The 25143-nt window shown below is 48.3% G+C and overlaps 1 pseudogene; it reads left to right on the forward strand.

Annotated features, from left to right (window-relative positions):
- LOC141938256 (hydrocephalus-inducing protein homolog) overlaps nt 1–25143 on the forward strand; it is a 141128-nt pseudogene that overhangs the window by 79768 nt on the left and 36217 nt on the right.

Here is a 25143-nt window from a genome sequence, read left to right on the forward strand (position 1 = left end):
CAGTGCATATGCTTTCTCCCTCGTGGGCTCTAGAGTTAGCATTTTTCTGTGCTGGAGGCTTTATTCTCATCACTGCTTAATAGCTTCTGATGGCTTTATCTTCAAAGAATTTGTCCAGTTGCTCTCTGGATTTACAGCTGTTAGCCTCTACAGCCTCCTGTGGCAGTGTGTTCCAAAGGAAGGAATACTCCCTGGAAAAGTGTTACCACTTTTGTGTAATTTCTGACTAATAACATTATTTCAGGCCCTCAGGTTCCTGTTTTATGACAAATAGTGACCAGTTTTTCCTTATTCATGTTTCCCAGGCCATTCATGCTTTTACAAGTCTCTCCCATCTATCTCCCATATGATTTCTAGGATGAGGAGTCCTATTCAATCTTCTTATAAAAGCTGCTTCATACTTTTAATTGTTCCTTCTGCCCTTCTCTATTTAGCTTCAAATGATTCAGCTTGTTTTTTGAGATCAGAACTATACCCAGTATTTCAAGACGCATGTGGCCATGAGTTTAGACAGTGAGACGATGATAGTTTTCGTGGTGTTTATTTTGCAGTAGTTTGTCATCTTGATCGTTGTAGAGTGCTGGCTCGTGTTTCCATAAACCTGAGCTCGAAGCACTGTGCATGTCTCCCATTTCTTGGCTCCTGGCTCCTTTGTTTGCCAATATATGCCAAGGATTCAGTGGAGGGAGAGGCAATGCTTATAAAGCATACCCACCTCTGTAACCCTTCTGAACATCAGTTATTTTTGTATGCCAAGTTGTCCATTATAGAAAGCAGATTGCCCAGTCATTGTAAACATTGCTGCTGTCCTCGCAACGTAACTCATCTCTGGCCACAAATCCCTACCACTCCAGAGTCCCTTAAGAGCAGAGAAATTGAGGCTATACAGGCATGAAGACTGAATTCTCTGTGTGTGGAGATGAGTGAATGACTCTAGAGATCTACTGTTTTAAGGGTGAGTCTTGCTTCATTCCCCAGTGCCCCCCCAAAAGAGGGGGCTCCTTTTTTTTTTTTTTTTTTTTTCCCTGGAATCAATGTGATTCTGCCGTGTTGTGTCTGGCTTAGGATTTCAGGAGTCCACCCAGCGCACATCCAGCTCTCTCCCTGTGTTGTTGCACGGTAGCTGTTTAAAGGCAGGTCCGTTCTCTGGCTGCCTTGCTGTGACCTGTGCAGTGAGGAGGAGGCTCTGCCTTTGCAGAGGGATGCTCTCCAGGCTATGGCACTTGTCCAGTGGGGCTGGCTCTGAGGCTTTAAGCACCACTCCACCGAAATGCCGTTTCTAGAGAGCATGTCTGATGTTTGCTGTTTGCAAGTTTGGGGAACACTTGCCTGCAAGAGGAAGAGTGGGCTTGGTACTGAAGTTTGAGCTCATTTGACTCCCAGGAGTTACTTGGCTGGGAAGAAGGAAGGTTTGAAAGCTCTGGAAATGAGGGAGCCTTTGGTGGGAGTCTGTTCGGGAGGGTGACGTGCTGGCAGGTACTCCAGCAAGGCTCCAGTCGTTAGTCAGTTGATGTGCACAGCCCAGGACACTCTCCTCTTCAGCTGGGTCTGAGGTGGAAAGCAAAGATGCCCTCGCTCTGGTCATTGAATGGCTTGGGAAGACGCAGCGTAGACTTGCAGACTCAGGCATAAGCAACAGGGTCCCAGCTGAGGAAATGGGCTTGCAGGACTGTAATGGGCAGGTTGGGGTGGGCCGTGCCCCACCAGTCTCGTTTTGACATGTCTTCAAAACCCACAGCAAGTGAGGGCACTGCTTCTGCAACACAGTGAAGCTCTCTTCTGTGTCCCATCCTGCCTTGGGCTGTCAGTTGTTCCTCCGAACCTCCATTTCCTGCCCGCGTGCCCCCAGGCATCTTTGCTTGTCAGCAACAAGGGATCAGGAGAGACACAACACTGGGCAAGCCCTGACTGAGGTGGGACTCCTCAGAGTCACCCGAATGACTTGGATGCAGAATTCCCTGTGACTTGAGTGGGATGGCAACCCAAAGGCCTCCTGAGCACATCTGAAAAATCTCACTGTAAATACTGTGACCTTGGGGATAAATCTCTACAAACACACCCAGAAATAAGGTGCTGACGGTGATGCCCAGGACATCCTCATTCTGTAGACGGGCATCTGTCAGGATGTGATAAATGTGCTGATCTGTGGAACTGCTAATACAGGTAAAAGCTGTAACAATTTCTTCTGTTACTGGTGGCTTGCTTTGTTCCTCGTACTTCGACCAGCAAGTGAGATGAGCAAAGACTCCCCTATGCTTTTTTCTGGGTGAAGATATTCACACAAGCCTTTATGGAGCAGCTGTAGATGTCAACATCGGGCTGGCCAGGAGCTCCCTGACAGTTGAGAAGACTTACCTCACGCTGTCAAACCACAGATCTGTGGTCATCCACAATCGGAGTGAAATCATAGTCCACTTCCAGTGGAAGGCTTTTGTTACTCAGGCAGAGGAAGATTATCAGAAGCTGAGGTTTGTTTGAAAGATTCATTTCAGTAAGATACACTGCCCAAGGGTAAAACTAACGTATGGCCTCAAGGGGTGTTGGTGCATTGAATGGTTTAGGACAAGTAAACCATCTACGGCATCAGGTTACGTGTCCCTGGGCTTTAGGGTAATGGAGCTCAGTGCCTCCCATTCCAGCTCCATCCATACTCCAGCTGAGGATGGTGTTTTGGGGAGGAAAGGCTGATTGCAATGACTGGATTTCCTCAGAGAGCAAATTTGCTTTGTGGGAGCACCAAACCACTGAGGTCCAGAGGCCCCTGGCTATGGAGGGTCCATGAGGCTGAGGAAAGTGTCAGCACTCGTTACCTGGGACTGCACTGAGTAGCAGCACTTAACATAGCTGCAGGGAGCATAACTGATGATATTCACTGCAGCTTCTTCCACTCCAGCTTTGATAAGGTGGCAGGCTCCTTCTCCAGTAATGTGCAGGTAAAGTGCTTCGTTGGCCCAGCATGTTGAGGCCATCCTGCTGTAGGATGTTGAATTGCCTTGCACTGTCCCGGTTTCCAGCCCAACGAGGTATTTCTACCCTTCCTCAGAGACTGGGGAGAATTCGGAGGTGAAGGGTTCTGCAGGGAAGGTAGGGCAGCACAGGTAGGACAGAGCGCATTTGGGGTGCAGCAGCCTGTGTCTTCATGGTGCTGAGAGATGGGGCAGGTTCTTCAAAGGGTGTCTGTGGTGAAGCTTTGAAATTCCCCTTTCAGGCAGCAGAGAAACACTTATAGCGCGGGGGGATGAACTGGAAACGACACTTAAAAGTTTGGGTGATTAAGGGAATCCTTGTGGGACTTTTCAGACTTGCATGAATGTAGGTGTATAGGAGTTAGATCATAGCTGATCAGGAAACTGCCTTAAACTGGAGCACTTTTTAAGGGCTTCTGAGCCAATAAAGATCAACATAATTAGGTCAAAAATGCCTTGAAGGCCAAAACTAGTTTTCCTCTGTTCTCTATTTTTAATTACACAGTGTGTGACTTCCATGCAAGCTCAGTGTGTTAAAAGAAAATCTCATTACCTTCTCTGGGCACTTGCCTGGACCATTCCTTTACCGCTCTCTTCTTGCCTGCCTGTCTCAGATTGGACCCTGAGTGATCCTCTTTCCCCTCAGAGGCAACCAGGTTTCCCCACAGTTCACTTCAACCTGATTCTTTTCCAATTACATTTGATCTCGTGCCAGATTATGTCCTAGAGTCTGATCAGGATGGTTTTTTCCTCCTACTTGCAATCTCAGGGATGGTCATAGCTCCAAGGCCACTGTCCTGCTGTCAGAGAAGCTTTTGAGATCTCAGAGCAGAGAGGGCTTTTTCCATGAGAGGAGGCAGTGCAGGACCCTGCTCTGGGCTGTGACCCCAAAAGACCTGGATCATTAGAAGGTCTATCCAGGGGTTTGCTCTGTCTCCCTCCTGCAGGACTTTCTGGGATGTAATGGTGGAATTATTGTCGTTGATGGAGGTTGAGTTGAGGGTTGCTCCTCGGTGGCTGTAAGCCCTCCTCACATGCAGCGCTGTAGGTCAGCCATGGAGAAACATTTCCCACTGCACTCCAGGGGGAGCGAGCCAAAGCAAGTGGTTTTGGCGCTGGTGCCAGCCTTTGCCCGAGGCTCTGTCTGTGTACAGCTAGTAACGTCCATGACCGTATTTCCTTTTGAACTGTATTTGAATTTAGCTGAGTGATGATTGCTATCCTGTTTATACTACGTTGCCTCGATCTGCTATACGTGGAGCCTTCCACTCATCCCCCCAGAGTTGTCACCTGCTGGTTCTTCATGGCCAGGGACTGGAGCGTGCAGAGGGGACAGTGATATGCCAGCTAGGAAGCAACTGCTCTGTAGCTGTGCTCCCTTATCTCTTGGTTGTGATCTTTAAACACTAGAATAATTTCTGCTACAGCTACCAAGTAAGGGAGAGATTAACTGCGTCAAAGCCCTACAGAGGTGGCCAAAAAGAGGAAAAAGATAAGGTGGTTCAAGGCTACATGTAAGGGTTTGGATTCAGAGATGCTGGTCCAGACTTCTTTAGTGGGTGATGCTAGGCAACGCCCTTCCCCTCTCAGGGCCTCTATTTCCATGCATGTAAAGCCATTGGTTTCACCAAAGTGATGCAATGCCTGAATTCATTGGTTTGCTTTTACAGTGCTCTGGGATCCTCTGGTGGAAGGCGGTATAGGGCACAGAGAGCACATTTAGCTTGCTTATCCCTGCAGGTCCAAAGGGGAAGAAAAGAGTGATGCCAGTAGCCTGCAGCTGAAACCCAGCTGCGTCTCCCCTTGCCAGTGAAGCCCTGCAGTGGGTGCTCCTTCATCTTGATCTGCCTCCCCCAAGCAGCTCTGTGGTAGGAAAAGCCAGTTGGGGTTGTTGGTGGATTCTCCATCCGTTGTGGCAGAGACTTTGAGCCAGGAGGCTCTCGAGGGCTGCTGGCTTTCAGAAACCTCCGCTGAGCTTGTAAGCATGGAGTAAAACTATGTGCCGTGCCCGCGAACAGCAAGTGATAATCTGATCCGTGTGGGACCCCACGGCTTGGGGTCAGCCCCTTGCTGAGCTGCTGCTGTTCCTCCCCGAGCGCTTTGCTGCCCCTGCGCTCACACGAGTCTCTGCAAATATGTTGCTCATTAAATTATCTGCTTGGTTTGTCTCTCCCCGTGGCTGCAGGCTGCAGAGGCAGAAAGAGGACGAGATGGATCATTGTCTGAGGGAGTGCAAGGTGGAGCCCGCTCTCCAAGAACGCCGTTCCTTTCTCTCCTGCCCCTTCCAGGACCAGCGGGCAAAGGCGCAAGGAGACTCCATGCTTTTCTCTGACGATGTGTTCACCCTTGAGCCTCTGGTAAGCGATAGCTCCCTTCCTTCTCCTCCCTGGCTGAGGTCACTTGGCAGGTCCCTGCATCAGCTGGCTTGATGTGCCGAGAGAAAACACCAGGTTTCTAGTGAGGCTGTGAGAGCTTGTTGCAAAAAGCATTTCTGTGGGCTCCTGACAGAGCGAGAGGCTGCCTAAAGCTGAGCTCTGCTGCAAGGGCTATAAATTAAGGGCACTTCATAAGTGTCCTTACACTGCTGAGAGCTATCGATAATTATGAGTAAGGACACAGCTTACACGTAGCGTATGGGGATTAACAAAGGATATCAGAGCACTCTCAGTTCACATATTGACCTGAGAAATGAAATGGTCCTCTGAAGGAGGCCAAATTCAACCCAAGTTTGATCACAGACATATCAATCTCTTCATATAACCTGGATGGATACCATGGCTGAATCTCCCTTCCAGTGTCATCTGTGAGCCTGGACACAAGGCTGGCAGGTTTAAACAGACTTTTTGAGTTTCATTGCACATAGGTACAGAAATTTTTTTGCTTTTTCTGTTTATGCAAGCAAAACGCCATATCCTTCAATCAGCCAGAGCTCTGGTTCTGAGTATTTGCATGGTCTGAGATGAAGAACGGCCACTGTCCGAGCAATGCAAAATCCCTTTTCATCTTGGAGTAAATCCTAGGATAATCTCAACCTCTTCTTCCTTTTAAAATAGGTGAAACTATTTTTTTTTTTTCAAGGAAGGGGATCATCTTCTCTTCTCAGTTACTCCTATATCACATATAAGGCTGAGAGCCACCAATGTTGGCACAGCTGCAGTTTCACACCACTATAGCTGACAGCAGCATGATGTGACCAAGAGGTTGTGTCAGAGTGGTGGGAATATTGTAGAGAGTGGGAGCTGATCAGCTGAGCATTAAGAGCACGCTGCGGTGTGTCAGAGCTGGTTTTGGAGTGTGTCCCAGGGCTCCTGCTGCTTTTCAGTCGGACTGTGTCTCCACAACTAGCTTAGCCTGCTCTTGAGCTCCTGAAGTGCGTTAAGGTGAGGTCCAGAAGTCCGGCTGCCCACAGCGCCGAGTCCTGGTACTCCATGTAGTGACATACGGACATAAAGGGTAGCGTGGCCTCAACTCTCGAGTGGAAACCTTTCCTGAATGTCTGTGTTAATGTTACGCAGTTTTCTCTAGGACTGAATATAAGTGGGCTACTGCATGAGTCTCTCCCCTTCTGTATTGTCCAGCATTATCAACCTTTTGATTTCCATTAATTCCATTATTTATGGAACAATCAGGTTCACATTCAGTTTTGCTCATGCCTGTCTTTCCCCCTGGCATATGGGTGTCTTTACATCAAATGGTAGTAAGTATTTTCTCCTCTTTATCAAATGTAGAATCTAAAAATCCACTGCTGCTGGCTTCCATAACCTTCTCTCCAGTGACAGCCCTGTAACTTTTAGCTTGGGCAGACACCCTTCTTGCACTGCCATGTAAATCTGCTGGAGAGGCCCCCCAGAGATGGGACCTTGCTGCCTCAGACCTTCTGGCCAAAAGTGGCTGCTCTCTTCTTCCCACCTCTCACCCGTGATGTGTGGGAGCTCCCCACAGAAATAATGAAATCCTTGTAACAGGTGACAGGAGGAAATAATTGCTTCCAGAGGTTAAGAAGCTGGTGGAGGGAGAGTAATCTTGGAAACGCTTTCTGGGTGGGATGGCTTTGCAGGGTTTGTGCAGAAGCTTTGTTGTGTCAGTGGACCATTAGCTGCCAGTATTTTCAGGTGCTGCAATCTGTAGAAGCTGTAGCAGGTCACTTCAGTCTGTATAGGGTTAACTTGCTGATGAAAATAATAACAAAAAAGAGGAGGCATGATTTTGGAATTACCGTGTGACCGAGAACATTTTGAGCAGTTGTCCAAGCCTATGGGAAACAAGCTGATACACAGCTCTGACTTTCTGAGCACATCTCAAATTTGGTTTATTTTTGCATCTACACGTGTTATGTCAGCAGAGGCAGCTGTGATAGAGGCCCAGGTGGCTGCCAAAGGACAAAGTCCTTGCTGTTTGCTGCATCCTCCCCGCCACAGCTCGGCTGTAAGTCACATTGCAGACCCGTGGGAGCTGACTCCTTGGAAATGGCAACCAGAGGAGAGGGAGGACGAGGACTTGTTACTGTTACACTGACCTTGACAAGTCATCGCTGTCCTGTCCTTGCCTGGTAGTGACTCTTCAGTGTCACGTGTGAACTCTGAGCTGATGAAGGTGGTCTTCAAGATGTCCAGGTTGCGAAGGTGCTACTGTTGTTGATCCAGAGGTTGGGCCAGGAGGTAACAGTGTTGATTGTTGCTGCAAATCTGCACCTCAGCTGGGGAACCAAGCTGTTCCCCATCCAGATGAGAGGCTACTGCAGAGCACTTTGTTTTTTGGCAGAAGACACCATCTCCAGTGGGAGCCGTGGTCCATCCCACAGCTCCCTGTGGGTTCAGTTATTTATGGAAAGAGGCAGATGTTGGCTTTGGCACTGCCTTTCTCCTAAGTGCCCTGAGCTGACAGGATGCACTTTGAGTGTCATTTTAGTACTTCTGTTGCCAGCTCTGTCTTTTGTTTCTTTGACTGCTTTGAGCAGTGATTTCCTTCCACTGCCTTCCCCCTCTGCAAAGCAAAGCAGGTGATTTGGCCAGCAGTTGGTGGTGCCCGGCTTTTCAAGATCAGCTTTTTCTTACTCAGACTGGTGGAGATCTAGCAGATTCTCATTATTTAGGGGCTGAGGAAGAAATAGGATCTGCATGTATTTACGGTTGGGCTCTTGCAGAGAGACAGCTGTGAGTCACGGTGTGCCATCCCCTCCCGTATCACCTTGCTTATGCTGTAGCAAAACCAGGATACGACAGCTGGAGTGGTTGTGCTGTACCATCATACATCCACCATCTGTATTTTATGGCACCGGCCAGCTGCAGCCTGTCTGAGGCCAGAAGTGTTTCAGCCAGAAGTGTTGCAATACCATGTTCACAGCACTGCGTAGTTTTACATCTGTCCTGGTTACCATCCATGGTGGTTCTCCATGCTCTGACTCAACTGCCATCCTATAGAGAACACGTAGCCCAGGCAGACCGCTGGCTCCTGAGGTGCTACTGGAGTGTGAGCCAGTTTGGTTGCTTCGTTATAGCCCTAATTTAACAAAACACCTCTACCAGATGCCAGTAAAGGTAAGAGACTTAGAAAGTTTTTTTGCAGCTGCTTCCAAACTCCCATAAATTTTGTTGATAAGTGTTGCTTGTTCCCTGCTCTTCATTGATGCTCTAAATAAAGGCTACAGGGCTGTGGCTGAAAACAAGAAATGTGACATTTGAAGACAAATGGTTTGCTGTCTCCTTCTGTTTCAGGAGGGAGATATCTGGCCAAATTCCTCAGCTGAAATTAATGTGATCTTTAGACCCCGAGAAGCCAGAGTCTATCAACAAACGGTCTACTGCGACATCTCAGGTACGGCTCCTTTCTCCTGCTTCTGTTGCCCACAGTGGAGGCACAAGTAGTCTTGCAGCCGACTCGGTTCTCGTGTAGTTGGTAGGAAGGGTCAGTGGTCAGCAGGGTGCTGGTACGTGCCCACTGTCCCTGCGGTTTCCAGGTGGTCTCCTGTCCAAGGCCAGCCCTCAGGATGTGTCGCTACAAGCCTGGATCACTGATCCCAGAACAACCAAGGCAGTGAAGGGATAGGTTTTCATGCCGTGGGTTTGCCAGCATTTGCTCTGCTGCCAGGTGCCTGTAGAGGCCAAAGAGCTACAGTGGCCAGGATTCAGGCACTTGAGGCTGCTCCAGTGGTTCAGAGCATCCTTCAGACAAAGATCCCACACTGTCATCTTAGCAGGCTTATGGAAGAAAATGAGCATCTTAGAGTTTAGCTATAAGCCTTGCAGTCTCAGTTCCTTTGCAGCAAGGGGTGTGTGTATTAGCAGTATGTTTATGGCTTCTCTGACCTCAGCAGTGAGGTTTTCCATAACTGTTCAGCGTGCTTCAGGTAAGGTGTCTTTACAAAGCTGAGCTCTTGGTATCATGGTGGGCATAGGTGAGTGCTTCTCTCTGGAGATCACAAAGCCCTGTCTTATTTAGGTGCCACTGCAGGAGGTGAGCCCTGGAGCCCCGGGCACGGAGCTGTGTGTCAGGCACGGGCAGTGGCTGAGACGCTCTGCCTGCTGGAGGCAGTCTCAGACGTGCATACCGCCGTTAGCAGGGAGCTTCGCCTTGCCTGGGCTCGTACTTCTCGGCTCCTGTGCTCTTGTCTCCGATTGCATCAGTATAGATGGCGTATTTTTATCTTCTGTGTTGTGAGCTTTGTGCCTTCACTGAATGGATTTCAGAGCTCATCTAAGCACATGGGAAGAAATTCAGAGATTGTGTTTTAAACTCAGCATTGCTTTTTCAGGGTGCAAACTGATGGCTCAATGAGAAACCAGCCCAAGGGGTTGGTTAGAAATTAGAAGCCAGCCCCAAGGCATATCTCTTGAGGGAAGGGAAGAGTCCTGTATCTCCTCCTGGAGCACCTAGAGCTGGTCCCATCCAGCCCCGAGTCAGGGAGTAGCACTGAGGCAGCCTGGACAGTCCAGGATAACAGAGGGAATTACTGTACTGAAGTGGAAATCTCTCCCTAGGCCCTGAGACCAGGCTGCCCCTGCGCATCAAAGGGGAAGGCACAGGGCCTCAGCTCCACTTCAGCTTTGAGCAGCTGGACATCGGGAAGGTTTTTGTTGGATTAGAGCACAGCTATGAGGTGATTCTGAGGGGCTGGGGGGGATCCTGATGGCTCCCAGGGCAGCAGTGAGCCTGGTGGACCTGTGGGATTTCTGGCAACTCAGGTCATTGTGAGCAGGGAGTATTTGACATACTAGTCAAATCCGGGGGCTTTCCCAGAATCTGGATACTTCTGATGGGATCTGAAAGGTGCATATGTTGTTTGTGAAGCCTTAATCCCTGCTTTTTGGCAACCTTCCCTGGAGATCAGCTGGGAGGCTTCATGTGAAAAAATACCCCCTTGACACATGAAAGCAACACTGGGACAAAAAGGTAAATATTCAGAGGCTTTTGTTTCAGCCCTGGATGCAATGCACCTTTGTACCCGGGCTGTTAAAAAGCAGCTGGAACAAATTTACTGTGTTTGAACTCCAGTCCAGTGCAGCCAGTTTTCGGTTAAGTGCGTGCTGCTGGTTCCTGAGAGTTGGAGGAAAGCTGTCCAGCCTCCTGGCTCAGAGCTGTGTCTTGCAACAGAACTGGGAGTGCTTTCCCTTGCTGACCAGTCTCTCGCCACTCTTCAGATTTGCTGCATCTCTATGAAGAGCAAAGCATTTCTGGAAATGAAGCAAAGGAATTTTCTACATATTTGCCTCCCCCTGCCAATGGTGTCAAGTCTTCTGCAAAAAAAATAAGATAGGGCAACTGAAAGAGGTAGATCTGAGGCAATACTTTTAAAAGCTTGACTGTGGCAGGGAAGGACACATTAAGGTGTTTTCTTACCAAAATATTGTGCTCTCTATGTATTTTTAATGGTGATAATTTATTGATTATCGTTTTATTATTTTCATGACTTGAGAAAATGTGACTAAGTAGATGATACTGTTAGTGCTGTGCTAAGCAGCTAGACTGGAGGTAAACCTCAGCTCAGCGTTGGATCCCTAAGTGCAATTTGTAACTGAGGTGTAAAAGACAAGGGAGGAGAGAGTAGTTTTCAGGTTACCCTTGCAGAGCTTGAATACGTGAATATTTTTAACAGCAGCTGCAAAATTAAAAAATAAGGGACATCTCTCTGCTTCTGTCTCAATTTTTCTACCAGGTTTTACAAGGACAAAAGTTAGGGAAAAGAAATCCAAAGCAGATAGTTAAGTCCATGGAAATGGCAGGATTTCACCCTGCAGCAATCAGAACCTTTACCGCTTTGCTTCGGGTGGGTTTGTTGGTGACTGACAGCGTGCTGGTACTCGCAGCAGCTGTGGGCATTTCTCACCCAACATGAGAAGAGCTGACTCTCAACAAGTGCTACGGGATTGTGTCACTTGATCGAGGCAGTAGATCTCTCAAGTGTTCAACAAAATACGGCTTAGTTCTAAATTTGCAGTTTATTCTGATAACGGTAAAGTCTTAGATGGTGGCTGTGAATATTTAAGAAAGAGAAATTCTTTGGAATAGATAGAGCTGCTGTGCACCGCACGCTCATCCTTTCCTGACACGTCTGTTTGAGCAAAGACTAAGAAAGTATCCCATTAAAGGAAAAATAAGAAAACTAAATTACATACCGTAGCAGAGTTGGGGAGTGCTTCTGAAGTTGGTTATAGTGCTGCCCTGAGGTGTCTTCTATGTGCAGTAAACTTGTTGGCTGCAACATGTTCTGCCCTTGGCAGGATCGGACTCATCGGGAGCAGAATCAGTTGTGTGATGAATCACTAGTAATGCTGCAACTGCCCTTCCTTGTTCTTAGGGACAGGTCTGAATCGACTTGGTGATGCTGAGCAGCTCCTCTGCACTGCAAGTCGAAGTGGGCTGCTCTGCGTCAGTGGAATAAACCCCGAGTGACTGTTTCTATGAAGCTGTCACTGCTTTGTATGAAAAACCCAAAGGCAGAACTTGTCCTGTTGCATTTTCTTTGGCTTCTGCCAAGCAGCAGCACACAGCATCTTCTGCTTTTTACAGTCGTTAATTGCTTAATCAGAAGACAAATCAGCCTTCTGTAAGAAAGGAAGATTCCTTATGTATTTCCATTTTGCTTTCTTGCTGCTGCAGGTGGTCCTGTTTAACAAAGGAGCCATTGACACTGTCTTCAACTTGGTCCCTCCAGCTATAGCTCTGGGCTCCTGCTTCACCTTCCTCCCCCAGGAGGGCATCATTTTGCCGGATGGGCTGCAAGTCATCCGGATCTCCTTCAGTTCCGCCATCCTGGGGGAGTTCACAGAAGAATTCAGGTTCAGTGTGAATGGATCCCCTGAGCCTGTGACCTTGACTATCAGGTGAGGAGGGTTACAGGAGCTTGGTGGGAACATCTGTAGCTGTCTCTGGGTAATCATCTCCCACCTACCTCATTTTAGGATGAAACAGAGAAAAAAAGGTGTTGTCTAAGGTCTTAGTCTTGGCTCGGATCCTAGCATCCCCACACTAAGAGCCCCACTGATTTAAAGTGGGCAGAGGAAGGATGAGGACAGGTGGTGGCTGTTAAAAAGAGAGATGTCATTATATAAAGCAGTTTGCTTTTCTTCCTGGTCTTATATATCCTCTCCTGAAGAGCAGAATGAGTTGTATTCACTACGGTGATCTCCAGTGGGGACTGAAAAAGGTCTGGCAGCCATGAACTGCACAGCACCTGCTGGGCTGCATTTTGCCCTCAGCTTCCCAATGTAAAGCTGAATCTGTTGAAGTTAACAGATTGACTCTGGATTTATGCTGTTGTAGTTGAGATTAAAAATTCGTCCCTTAATTTTAATACAGTGGTGAGTAGAGCATTAATGTAATCGTGCTTACATATGCCCTGGTAAGGGCAAGGTGTATTTAACAAAGCAGATTTGTCAGAAGACTTTTGTTGCTCCCAGCAACTGTGCTCTGTACATGGACCAGCAGAAGAGTTAGGGCAAAATCCTCCCTCTCCTGCTCGTGGAACAAGAACCGGAGGACAGCACACATGGACGATGGCTTTTGGGAGTGATGAAGTGTTTGATGCTCTTCTCTCCCACCAGGTCACCCTGTGTTCCAACACTGTGAAGAGCTACGAGCTGGCACTGGTGGTGGACGTGTGCGGTGTTGGCAAGGCGGTGTCGGCGCTGCTCCTCACAGCCGGGTATCAGCGCTTTCCTTGCAGCTCGTCGTCTCTCCTCGTGCATCCAGCACCACGCTGCCTTGCACGCGGTTTGCTGGCTCCATCTCCAAATGACAAGTGTTGCTTAATGAGCTAGTTCTGCCCAGCTAGATGTGAGATTGGCAGTGTTCTGAAAGCAGCACCTGTACTCCACGGACAGGCATGGCCCTGAGCCTTTTACTAAGGGGAACAGTAATTATATTCATTATTGGCCTGTTTTTTGGTGCTTGAGGTGTAATAAGTTTCCAAAGGGCCATCTTTCCTCCTTCCCGCAAGTGGTGGACTTGTGCTGGGTTGCAACCAAAATACAGCATTCATTTGGGCCGCAATGAGCAGCCTGCTGAGAGCTGGTGTCTGGGTCAGTTAACGAAGGTGCATGCGAATGGGAAAGGGGCTTATGGCAGGACTGGTGAGGGAAGGCTCAAAGCACGATTGTATGAAGGGAAAAATAGTCCTTGATGTGAAAGGTGAGCTCAGGTTTCTCTGCTTCCCTCTGGTTCTTTTGAGCACTAATGTTCTCAGACTTAAGCCAGAAGATCTTGCTGCAGCCAGATTCAATCCTGTTGTGCTGCAGTGGGTGTTGGTTTGATTACAAGAGGGATGAGTTCACTGTGCTGTTCCCTTTCCCAGGCAGAGTCATCCAGTCAGTGCCTGGGCTGCAGTTTTGTAAAACAAGTGCAAATGGGGACAGACAATGCATGGAGCCGTGGGGGTGCAGGAACTGGGAGAGGGTGATCCCCCACTGCCTAAGGCAGGGGGTGGCTTGTGCCCTCCATCGCTGGGGCAAAGGGCTGAGTTCTCAGGCAGGGCAACAGCGGTGTGGGAGAGGAGGGAGTCATTTTCACTGAGACACTGGAGTCTTGTGTTCTTTGAGCCTTGGTGAGCACTGGTCCTCAGTGGGAAGGCTCCCCCAGAGCTCACGCCTTGCTGGGACTGTTGGGAGGGTCCTTGCAAGCCTCCTGGGGCAAAGAGCGGGCAGAGCTGATCAGGCAGCTCTGGGACAGGGCACTGTGCGCTGCCTGGGCACTTGGCAGCCTCTGCGAGGCTGAGTCCCAGGGTTTTGCCCCACCTTTACAGGAGGTGGTTGAGTCAGAAGAAGTTAAAGGTGATTTATCGCTGTAGGGGTATTAAGTGTCTATTTGACACATGTGTTATGCTCTATTTCATGCTACTTGGGGAGTAAACGAACTCTACATTCTCTCGGTATCTCTAATTCCCTTTTGGTCATCTCTTTGCCTAGATGCGTGGTTCCTCCGCTGTGAGTACTCAACCCTGTCGTGATGTTTGGACGGTGCTTTCTAAAATTCCCTTATCAGCAGATGCTGACCCTTGTGAATGACAGCAATCTTCCAGGCTGCTACAGGGTTATCCCTCAGGTTTGGCATTGCATCCGCCTCCTGCCCTCAGATGTTATCAAGGGGTTTATTAGGGGAAAAAAGGGTTTTGGATAAGACCTTGCTGGTTTATATTCAAACCTAAAGGTTGCTGAGAAAAGGAAGCTACCTGAATATAACTTCAGGAAGCAGTTAGACAGGAACCTACCTGAGTATAAACTTCAGGAAACAGTTTAAACTTTTTAGGAAGCAGTTTATATTCTAGTCTTTGGGGTGCTTTCATGCAGGAGAACATAGAGGGTTGTGAAAAGTTGCTGCAAGGAGGCTGCCAGCCCAGGAGTGGGTGTTTGTGGGTGCAGCAGCTTTTAGACCCCCTGAGGATGCTAAGCCCATACAAGTCTTGCATCTTGCTTTGTACCTTTCTGCTTTCTCCTGGGGATTTTTGAAAATGTGTGTGAATTGCCATTGTGTAGATGTTGAGGAGTTCAAAGTTTCCTCAAAGGTCACTCCTGTGTGTTGCATTTGACTCTGTCCCTTACAGGAACACAAGGAGGACACTTCTGTGTGGTACTCCAGCCCCGTGCCGTGGGGGATTGTCCAGCCTCACAGCTCGGTGGAGGTCCCATTGACCCTGGAGGCCCAGGTGACGGGAGAGCAGGACACTGTTGCTCATGCTGCAGTGTTTGGGAGTGAAGGATCCCCTCTGGTGAGTTCCAGGGGACGTGGGCCTTTGTGCGACTCATCTTGGTGGGGTGTGAAGCGTAAGGCAGGGTTGCTAATTCCAGGGATCCTTCCCGGGAAAACAAGAACTTGTAATATATGCTGGTGTGGACAAGGAAAGAAGGGGTTTGTGGCATACACAACAGCTAATGCCTGTGAAACAAAGAGCTTCACTCCACAGTCAGAACTGAGTATAACTGTTGTTCAGCAGGGATTCTTTATTCGCAGCGCTGGGCAGCACTGGGGATCACTCCACCATGAGTGCCACGCTTACTAACAAAACTCTCTGACTAATATACACAAAAAGCATACGTATGCATCAGGTTTCCTAGAAAAGACAGTCTTATGCTAATGGGTTCTCAGAATTCATTTACATAGTCTGAGAGTGCGTAGTAAAAATAGAGTGAGGGTCTTCTCCCCACCTTGGTGGTCCACATCACCTTCCTCACACTGTCTGCTAGCTGAACTTTAGGTTTCCCATGTCCATACATGGTCATGGAGTGACCCCATCCCTCCTTCAGCTCCTGTTTGTTTTGAGGAGGTTGGTTTAAACCGGCTTCCAGTCGCTTTTCTTGACGCTGGCGTCTTCTCAGGCACTTGTCTTGCATTTTTAGGTCCCTGTTATCAGGGATGTACTCGGAGTTTGCCAGACTGTCCAAGGCCTGTTTTATCTCCACTAGGCAAGGAGTTACAGGTTTCAAGATGTTTTACCAGTGGGTAAGATGTCAGAGGGTAGTTAGGAAAAGAGTATAAATGAAATTATATACATTGCAGTGAAATACGGGAAAAATAAAAGCTAGTGAAACACAAGTGATGGTTAACGTTAAAACTAAACGTCCTACTTTACTGGTTTCTATACATTAACAAGGTCAGGAGGTCTTGTAATTTCAAGTATACTCGCAGCAACTTCCCTTCACCTAGAGAAGAGGAAGGATGTATCATCCTAGGTGGTAATCTAAGTGTCTGACACAGCATTTAATTACGGTAGGTCAGTCGGGATAAGAGGGCCAGTCTGAAGCCCAGAACAACCCCTGGGTCTCGTACTCTGCTGTGCTATTAGATGAACCGCACTGGTGTTTCGTTAGGCCTTTTGTTCAGGAGCACGCAGGGACGTCCCTGAATCCTGCTAAGGCAAGTGCTGTGTAAGAGGCCATGCTGAAGGTCAGGGCCATCACGTCTGAGAAACATCCATCATATCTCTTTGCCAAGAGCTCCAGCCAAAGACTCATGAGTCTCCACAGCACTTGCACGTGGAGCACAGAGACTTTTTTTTCTACTAAGTTTGGAAATGGATGAGGCAAAGCATTCCTGGACTAAAGCCTCCTGAAAGATGATGTCCACATTCAGGCATACACAACAGCAGCAATGACAACAAAATGTAGGCAAGAGAATGTTGTCTGTAGTGTCCTGACTTCATCTAGCTGAAATCGAGAACAAATATAGTTAATTAAACTTTAATTTAAGATGATATCAACTTTTGAAGCAGCTGTTTTAAAACGTCTTCTCATCTCTCTGAGCATGAAAGAGGATGTCACAGGATTCCTGGGAACCTTAAGCTTTCTGTAACAGAACAAAAGGCTGACATTTTGAAAGTAGTTACAGGGCTTTAAACTTTTAATAAAACAAGTGGAAATGGTGCTGCTAAATCTCCTGAATGCCTCCTGAATGTTTTTAATGATGAGAGAAGGTGGTTTAGCCAAGGGATCCACATTCCTCCTCCAATAGTCTGTGCCAGTTCTGCAAGAACAGAACTTTTGGGTCTCAGACTGTCAAAAGAAAACAATACTGCTTGAATGATGTAATTACTAATTAATGCCCATTATCCATATAATACCAGGAATACACATATGTGCAAATCAGAGGCAACTAACTTGTGTGATCTCTACTCTAAAGGGCCTGCTTTGCTTCTGACTTGTGCTGGCTTTCACAGGTGTAGCTTTGGGGCTAAAGTCACTGTCCAAGTGTGCTGTGCAGCAGCAGAAATCAGGGAGGGTGGTCTGGGGCAAGACTGAGCAGTAAAAGGAGTGGGAGCAGGCACAAGGTAGAGGAAGGAGAGTTAACAGTGTGGAGGAGGTGTGAAAAAGCAAACACAGGAACCAGGGTTTCTTTATCCCCTGATAACGGGAGCTTGTGCTTTTCAGATGGGATCAGTCCAGATCCCACACTTGCTCCAGGCCTTCTGTTTTGGTTTTACAACACTGAAAAAACTTCAAACAGCCATAATTATCCCCCAGTCTAGGAGTACCCTTAGAGCTGTCTAATCATTTTAAACTTTCTCTGTTGTTTTTTTTGATCTTTCCTACCTGCTTTCTGGAGCAGAAAATCCATTTAGTGAGCACTGGAGAAGGAGCAGTTGTCTACGTGCACCCAAGTAAGATAAATTTCGGCAGTATCCAAGTTATACAAGATGCTTCCCGAAGTCTCCACCGCTCCAATCAGAGTGTCATCCCTGCATCCTTCAGGGCAAAGATGGTAAGTATCTGTGGGGCTATTTTCTAACAAAAATGACTGACAAGCAACCTGTGACTTGATTTTTATATGCAACATTTGCATATCACTATATGATTGAGAAAGCAACGTATTCCATCACAATGCAGCAAGAGGAGCCTGGCTCTGGGGGCAGTTTTAGCTGGGGGACCCCTCAGTAAAACAGAGAATTTGCATAGATGTTTGAGCAGAAATGAGTCTGGATCATTTTTGCAAGTTCTCCCTTTATTTTGTGGAAGGTAATTTATCTCTAAGAGTCATGTGCTTGGAGCTCTGAGACCAAGAGAACGCTGTGGCCCTTTGCTCCTGAAAGGGCATGGGTTTCCGCACGGTTTCCCTGTTAGATCTGCATTTGCTTTCTGTCGAGCTGCTGTTAATGATAGAGACTAGGGTGTGAGATCTGTCCTCAAACTGCTCGCAGTGAGGTGAGTTTCACACCTACTGGGGGTCAAACCAGCTGGGTTGTTGCACAAGAATGTACGTGTAAGGGTCGTGTACCTACGGTGGACTGTGTCGCATTGCAGAGCACCTCTGGAGACTGGCTGCAGAAAAAGGCTCTTTAATTCATGGAGGCTGCGTAGTGTGAGAAGCTGCATAGCCGAGGGAGGTTGGGTTGCTCCCTGGCAGGGGGAGCAGGGCTGATGCAGCCAGGACAGGCTCGTGTGCTGAGGCTGGTTGGGGTGTGCTCCCCACTGGAGGGGGGATCTGTGAGGGGCTTGAAAATGGGTTCAGAGGAGGTTTGTTCTTCTCCATACTAGGTGGGTCAGACTTCTGGGGCTGGTTAGCCCAGACCTGGCACTGTGGACTTGGTGTTGTGGATGGAGCATCAAGCAGTGTGTGAGAGTACAGGCTCAGCCTCCTGGGCCAAGGAGGGGGCTGAATTTCCCTCGTGCTGCTTTTCCAGCTGTTTGGGGGATAAATGTAACCTCAAAGTGGGGGATTCCCAGAGCAGCTTGCTTTGATTCCACAATGAAAACCTGCTTTCCATCTCTGCCGAAAGCAAGCTACCTGGGGTGGGTGGTACTGGTGTACGAATGATGGGGTTTGCGTGCTCATACCAGGCACTGACCCGCAGAGCTGCTCAGGCACTGCTGTCCCGGTCCCTCCCTCCCCGGGCAGCTTGTGGTGTACCCGGGGGGCTCACAGGGTATATCTGCCTCTGCATTGCCTCAGGGCCCTAAGGTATGGGACTGGGCAATAAATCCTATCCTGCTTCACTGCGATCTCTGCAAATACGGTGGCTAATCAATAAATAGAACAATAAATATGAGGTGGTTCAGGGATGGTTTCTTTCCCTGCAGTAAGGGTGGGCTCTGCTGCTCCATAGTCCCCCCTGCTGACCCCACAGGCTTGACTTACCCCACGGTGAGCATCTCGGCTTCTCAGGACAGCTGCTGCTATCATGGAGGTGTTCAAGGAAGCAGGTCCTGAGAACCTGCTCGATCAGTCGTTTCAGCAAGGGCTCTTCAGACTCTTCAGCACCCTGATGCTGAGCGTGCTGGGTGGAGGCAGCACTGCGGCAGGCGAGGTGTGCTCCAGCTGCTCCCCTGTCCTCAGCAGGTGCCTCCTTTGGTGCTGCTTTGCTGCCTCAGTTGAAGTTTCGCCCTTTGCTGATGCCTTAGGCTGCCTGGCCATTTATTGATGGGAAGAAGAGAGGACTGAATAATTTTGGAGATAAAATTTGAGATGTAGTCAGGCATCAGGGTGAACTGCACACGTACATGTGAGAGCAGAGGCTGTCCCTTAGCCTAGATGGTGGGTGACTTGGACATCCTGCATCCAGTTGCACCCCTGAACCCAAGTCTTGTGTTCTCTAAGATGGAAAAGCTGCTGCTTTGATTTCCTGCTTGGAGATTGCTGCAGGACAGTGAGCTGTGATTTCCCTGTCTCCGTTTGATGGCTATTCTCGAAACTGTGGCTGTTTGCAGTTAGGCTTATAGATCACGGTCCCTGCTCAAAGGAAGGAGCTATGATTGAAATTTTCACAGCAGCATTGGATCAGCAATGTTACAGCACGCTGACTGGCAGCTCAACAAACTGAATGAGATTAAATTAAGGGACAGCAACAGGGCAAGTCAAAGGTTGGTATCTTGTTCGAAACAGGAAAGGAAAATGCTGTAATGCAGATGGTCACAGTGCCACCTTGGTGGTGGTATTAACCATCACATGCAAATTGCTGTTCCTGTCAAGCCAAGATTTCTTCTTGCTCTATGGGAGAAAAGAGCATTATCTGAGCAAGCCAAGATGCTCTTTTGTGGATAACTTCACTTTGGGGTGGTGACTTAAGGAATTACCTGGAGTACCCCTCGTGCACAGGCTTCCCCGTACCGTCTCCTCTTCTCTCTGTTGGATGAGTTGAGTCTTTTATATTCTGAGTTGTGGGGAGCAGCACTGAACATCTCTGCCACCAGAAAGAAATAAATAAGAAACCTCCAAGTCTGTGCATTGAGATGGGGCTTTTCTGGGTTTGAAGAAGAGCATAGGGACTTTGTAGCCTAGTCCTCTGTTGGCTTATCCCTGTGTGCCAGGGTGTCTGCAGGTCTGTGACCCCTGGGACCAGTGTGTCATCCCGTGCTGAATCCTGTGTGTGTCTGACATACTTTTCCTTGTCAGATTGCTTTCCCAGCTGCCAGGCAGCCCTGTTAGAGGATCCTCTGGATCCTGCAAGGCAAGAGTTTGAGCTTTTTTGGGTAGAAAAGACTGGAGGAACAGGTCAAGGTGAAGGGGCTGCTGCAGCTTAGCTGGGACTGATGCAACCTGCTGAAAAAGATGGCTGTTTCTCCTCCTTGCTGCCGCTGTCATCTTCTTTCCCTAAGTGCCTGATTTTTTTGCCATACTGACCAGTACAGAAGAGTTGTATTGGTTAATGGAAGTGTTTGCTCTCCCTGCAGAAAGGCAGAAAGGAAAAAGCATCGTTCTTTGATCATTTCCTACTTGTTCTTTGTCACTCTGTCTTCTTGGGGATCTTTTATTCAGCTGCTAAGAATGACATCTCTTGGCACCACGGAAGGCAGCTGCATATCATGCCTGTGTGATCAGGAAAGAAAAGACAGAGGTGTAGTTTTTGTTAATCAGTGGCAGCTTTCTTCTCCCTGCATAACCACCATGCTGGGTCTCTCATGTGCTACCATAGGGAGCCAAACGGTGGTTTCCCAGTGCCTTGTAATGAGGGAGGAGGGAGAAGACCTTTCTTGGGATTTCCTCTTCTTATGACAGTCCTAATTTGGGGTCCTGACTCCTTCGACCTGATCCTTGACCTCCCTAATCCAGAGCCCTGTGCTGCTGGTGGAGCTTGCTGCTGCCTGGTTTCCAGCAGCGGTCATACAGCCAGATGTGTTGTCTTCTTCAGGAGGGTGCCTGCTGAGTAGATCCCCCTCCACCTTCCCAGGGACGAGCTGCCGTCAGATTCAAGTGGAGCTGACATTGCAGAAGAGACACAGGTTTTTTAATTTAAAAAAAAAAAAAAAAAAAAAAGCTGTAACTGTTTATCTTCTCACTGGGATTCACTGAAGAAAAGTCAGTTGATTTTCAGGCAGTGTCTAAAGGCTCATGGTCAAACGTGATGTAAGCAAGGGGAGGACACGCAGTTCTCATTCCCGTACTTGCCTCTCTCCTCATTAGTGCAGGATTTGTTTCATTTACTAATTTCATTGCTTAGTATCTCAAGCTTTTGACAACATTCCCTTTATTAAAGAAATGGCCATATGGAGAGACAGCAAAACGTGGAGATAAACTTAAAAACAGTGCCAATAAAGGGATGCTGCTTCTGTTTCCTGTTCTGGGTGATGGGCAATTTTGCTGATATCCGAGCGAATTGTTCAGGCTGTGGGGAGGGAAGGCTTTGAAGAGCGTGTTGGCATTGTTTGTAGCTCTCTCCAACTGAAGTTGGAGCAGACTTGAATTGGCAAGAGGGGCTGTTTTTTAAATCTACTGTAAATTGCTTTTTTTTTTTCCTCCAAGCATCTGAATAATTAGCCAGCCCGTCAGTGTTTGGTCGTAGCAAGACAGGCAGACAGACAGTGCTGTGCCCTTCAAATGATATCTGCAATGCTATTTAGAAATGAGTGTTAAATTAACTTTCCAGGATACGGGCAGCACTGGCCCTGAATACGTGATCTCTTCCAAGGTGAGCAGAACTTTTGAAGATAAGATGCACAGGCTTAACTCTTTCCAGAGCTGTCCCACCAGAGCCTCATGGTGCCCCAAAAGCTCACCTTTAGGCTTAAGCCATTAGTTTATATTTTAAAGGCCATGTTTTGCTAATACAGCAGTACCAATTTGCTGATTTCCACCCAGTTTGGTCTTGCCAGAGCTGGAGGGAACCATTCATTGTAGCCAACTGTGCCTGGAAACACACGGCATCAGTCATGAGCAGGGGTCATGGCCAGGAGCGTCAGTCTTGTCCTGGTGACCGGTTGTACCAAAACCTGAGGAAGGTGGAAGGCTCTGTCCCTCCCAGTGTCGCACAGGCTTAGGTCCAGCAGGCTTAAGTCCAGAGCATGTGGCTCTTGGAAAGGGGAGCAGAGGTGTGGAGGAGACCTTGGAAAAGGTGCCTGAAACCTGGCCACAGGGGAGAGTTTGGTTTTTATCACGTAAGGTATCTTATATGAGTTCATGCCCTTTCAGAATTTCTGTTTTTCAGTAATGGAAGAAATTGTTATTCTGCTTGTCTAGGGAAACTAAACTTGTCGTATCATGCTGCACCTGTTGGTTAACTGAATTAAAGAAGGGTAGAATCTTCAAGGCAGTTACGCTCCTACAAGCAAGAGTGACTCAGCCGGGTGCTTTTCCCAAAGGAAAAGCAGGAGGAGTTTGGTTATCAAACCAGGTGGCCCTGATCTCCCCAGCCCAGCAAGGAAGCGCAGATGGAATCTGGAGGGGTGAGCTATGGACTGAGGACACAAATGGAGACAAGCTTCGTTAGCTCACTCAGCAGTCTGCTATTGGCTGAACCAAGCTTGACAAGTTAGGCTCTGTTGTCAGTGGCAGTGAGTGCCACACTACTTTTTTTTTTTAGAGGCTCTGCCTTTTGATTTCATAATTTTTTCCATTCATAATCATTTCATAATCATTTCCATTGAATATTCATTTTGGTTTATATCTAGCTCTCGTTATTCATCTCTCGTTGTTGCTCAATCCCCTCAGCAGCCAGACCTGGTCTTGCTGCCGTGTTTGTATTGGGGAAACTTCTGTTGATCCTGTGTTCTCACAGTGCATTTATCTTCCTAAACCACAAAACCAGCTGCACTGTTCAGGCAAAGGATGACATGTTGGGGGTGATGAGGGTTGAATGCTCCCGAAGGGATGGGGGGTGAAGGGATAACGTGGGTGCCAGGGCAGGGGCCCCGCCAGCGAGGCAAGGGGTGCCCAGGTCACCGGAGGGTCTCTGGGCTGGTGATGCTCTGTCTGCGGCAGCTGAGATGATGATCTTCATGCAGCTCTTCCTTGCTGTACGCAAACAGAGCAGCTGCTGGATGCTGATAAACTTAGGGGCAACCAAGGTCTGGCTTTTGCTGAAGCTTTGAGCTAGGTCAGCCTTTTTGGAGGTGCTTTTATTGCTGAGTGTGCAGTCAGATAACGCCATCGGAGTGCTGAAGCTGGGTGGCCGCTGGGAGATAGCAGCTCCCATGACATTTTCCATCTCTTTTTCTCTTCCAGCCTGGATCCCTGCTGTTACCACTTCAAGATAACAAACAAAGGACAGCGCACCCATCAGCTATACTGGTCAACAGAAGGTTTTGGCCTGTTTCACCAGCGCGATCGGGTCCCTGCTGTCAGCACCACCAAGGGCCAAGGTTTCTCCCGGAGCCCCAGACCTGCCTGCCCTGTGTTTAAGGTTCAACCGCTGAGGGTGGAGCTGATGCCAGGCAAGACTATGGAGATGGTGCTGGAAGGCTTCTCCCGCACTCCCCAGGTGAGGTCCCCCCCGAGGGCTGAGCCTTCCCCATCAGGAGCAAGTGCTTTCAAGAGTCACAAGTTACCATGGCAGCACCAGCTGCTTTCCTTGCTGGCCACCATCAGTTCCTAAGGCTTTTTCATGTTTCCATGGCTACCGTAAACCCAACCTGCTGATACCAAAACACAGGCTGAAGGAAATATTGCTACTTCAGGGGCAAATGGCAGGTTACAAGGTGTCATGTGCTGAGGCAGAAAGGAAGGGCAGAGAAAATAAGTTACGCTTAGACTAGGAGCACAGGCAGAAAGTAAATAAAAAAGTGCAAAGTAATGTATTTGGGGGAAGCAGTGAGTAAAACAAAACACCTGTGAAGGGTGGGAGGGTCTGGGAGTAGCATCATTTTTCCTCTATAGACAAACATGGGCAGAGGGCTTGTCTAGCACTGAGTCCTGGAGCAGAAAAATGAACAGTGTGTCAGCTGTAGTGATCGGGGTGATGTTCATCCATGTGGGAAACTGTTCGCAGGGATCATTATAATTGACAGCTTGGCCTTTGTCAATATTTCCATAACAGCTCGCCCCAGTCTCTCAGCCAGTCCCAGGGTCCCAAGGGCAGGCAGGTCTCGCAGCACCCTTGGATGGCAGCTCAGAGGGGGAGATTTCAGCAGGATCACTGGGTGTTCTCCTCCCTGGACCCTTCTTTCCAGGGAAATCCAACTCTCCAGAGAAGCTGCCAGCTAACCCTGGTGTGCATTCCCTTTCTCCAAGATCGCTGACCACAGATATTTAGGTGAATGTGGAATAAATCTGCGTCAAGCTCCTGCTGATACTTGTGTTTTGAAAGGTGTTTTAAAGGATTGCCTTGGTGGTAGCTTGAGGAATACTCGATTACTCACCTAGTTGACTGCGATGAGACTGTCCCTGTGCAGTTCGGAGCCCAAAGGTTTTGCTGAAATGGGGAAAAGGTACCAGAAAGGAAATAAAGTGATCAGGGTGCAGGTGAGGCTGTCTTGCCTGGAAAGCCAAAAGGGGATCTGTGAGCTGAGCTGTGGCTACCTGCCTCCTGCAGTCAAAGCCAAGACCCTGGGAGTGGGCTTTCCACCTTCCTCGGGTCTTAAGAAGTTTATACTCTTGAGGTTGGTCAGAAGCCCAACTCCCTGCATTGCACACGCAACACGGATGATTTTGAGTCTGTGGACTCTGAGGAGCAGTTGGGTTGTGGTGTTGAATCAGAGGGAAGAGTGAGAAATGAAGGGAGGAATTTGGGGAACTGAAACCATGAGAAATCAGGAAAAAGTCTTAAGTGTAAGAGCATCCAGCTTAAGCAGAGGGTTTTCATGTGAACTGCAAGACATCTCTTTCCTGGGGAGGTTTCTTTTAAAACCAGCTCTAGGAGGGCACAGTACCTGCTAGGAATGAGTGACCCCCTCTTTACCTGAAGGCAGTCTGGCTATTTGGGTTTTTCCCATGGATCCTGTCCACTAAGCTTCCAAGGGAGGGTTTGCTAGCATTGGCCCTTCTATCACCTGTTTTCCTTAATATAGTTGTATTATTTTTTTTTTTAAATCAGTTCCTACAGCTT

The sequence above is a fragment of the Strix uralensis genome, chromosome Z (genome assembly GCF_047716275.1).
Source record: "Strix uralensis isolate ZFMK-TIS-50842 chromosome Z, bStrUra1, whole genome shotgun sequence".
Taxonomy (NCBI): domain Eukaryota; kingdom Metazoa; phylum Chordata; class Aves; order Strigiformes; family Strigidae; genus Strix; species Strix uralensis.